Below are 1908 nucleotides of genomic sequence, written 5' to 3'. Positions count from 1 at the left end.
TGCAGCGCTGCGGAGAGCAGAGAAGCGGTTCACTCGTGTTTCAGGTCCACGTGAGTTACATCAGGGCGGCACGGTGGCTTAGTGGTTAGCACGTTCGCCTCACACCGCCTGGGTTGGGGCTTCGATTGTACCGTGACCCGAGAAGTTCGGATAAGCGGTAGAAAATGAATGAATGAGTTGCATCAAACCCAACACTCTCTCTCAAAAATACATGATATTTGAATATACAAAAATAAAACAAATGTTGTGAAATAAAAGAAAAAAATTGCAGAATAAAAATTAATCTTCTAATAAGTATATATATAGTTGTTTTATATATAGTTGTTTTATATATATATATATATAAACAATTACAAATAAACACAAGCAGATCGTGTACTGCACATGGTGTGTGTAATATACAGGTGTCTCCTATCCAGGTTATATGCCTAGTGTTTTCAGGGATTTTCTTCAGGATCTACAGCTGTCATATTTATTATACTGAAAGTGAGTTAGGAAAATGGGTTTAAACTAATAAAATTTTGACACAATCCCCAACCTTTCACTATAAACATCATCAGGAGTTCATTACCATCTTTGTAGCAGTAATACTTTATTTGTCTAAGCATATCCATCCCAGAAGGGCAACAAGCTATATTTTTACTTTAGAAATGATTCGTTATTGGTATTAAACACAACCTAAAGTGCTACAGCAACAAGTGTATAGTCTGGGCATTAAAGTAATATATGTACATTTGACAAATTAAAATAAAATTTGGCGGTTCTTTTATACTCAAGGGAGCGTTTGTTGGCATGCTTTTTTTGTCCACTAGGCTCCTTTAAGGGAAGAGTCACTCCTTTAATTAATCACTTTTCTTTACACTACATGGCCAATAGACTGGTATCATTACAGAGTTGGTTCCCCTTTTGATGCTACAATAACCTCCATTCTTGGGGACTGATATTTGGCTAATTAGGTTGGACTTGCAGTCATCCAAGCCATTTTACTCAAAATGTGTTTCATTTTTCATTTTTTTCCACTAAAAATACAAATCGTTCCTTTATGGCCCTCGGTTTGTAAAGGAGGGTCATTATCATGCTGAAAAGGAAAGGTTTTTTTCCCAAATTGATGTCACAAACTACTACTACTACAAAAAAAAACCCCAAAAAACAGTGGTCTGAAATATATTTGTCTTCTGCACCCTATTGCATTAAGAGTTTAGTCAAAAATGATGAAAAACACTCCGATATAATGATTCATCTTTCACCAGAGGTGCTACACAGCTTCATATTCTATGACTCATATACACTAAATGACCAAAAGTTTGTGGACACCTAACCATATTACACCCAAAAATTGAAAGCACAAGATTGTTTGGATGCTGTAGCTTTAATATTTCCTTTCACTGGAACTGTAGGGCGAATGACACTGCCCCTGTGCACAAAGCAAGCACCATGAAGATACATTTAAACAAGGTTAGAGACGTAGTGGAAGATCTCAAGTGTCCTACACGGAGTCCTGACCTCAATGACACCGATCACCTTTGGGATGAACTGCACGCCATCAGGGTCTGATTTCACGCCAAAAAATGGTACAAAAATCCACAACCATGCTCAAACATATTGGAATCCTTCCCAGAAGAGTGGATGTTATTCTAACAGTCAAAAGGAGGCAACATTTTGAATGTGATGTTCAAAAGGTACAAGTCTCCACATACTTTTGGTCATATAGCATCACTGTATTGTACATTAGATGTAACATTGTTGCTTGTAGTTACAATGCTATGACACATTAACTCATTAGCCATGTAATTGCACTGTTGATTATTTTATCTTCACTTCACTAAGTTTCTTTATCCTGTAACCTTAAATAACACACCATTACCACATTCAATTACACTTTCATGCATGTAACACTCACACACGCCA

This window comes from Tachysurus fulvidraco, chromosome 8, assembly GCF_022655615.1.
Source record: "Tachysurus fulvidraco isolate hzauxx_2018 chromosome 8, HZAU_PFXX_2.0, whole genome shotgun sequence".
NCBI lineage: Eukaryota > Metazoa > Chordata > Actinopteri > Siluriformes > Bagridae > Tachysurus > Tachysurus fulvidraco.
Note: the sequence above shows the minus strand (reverse complement) of the source record.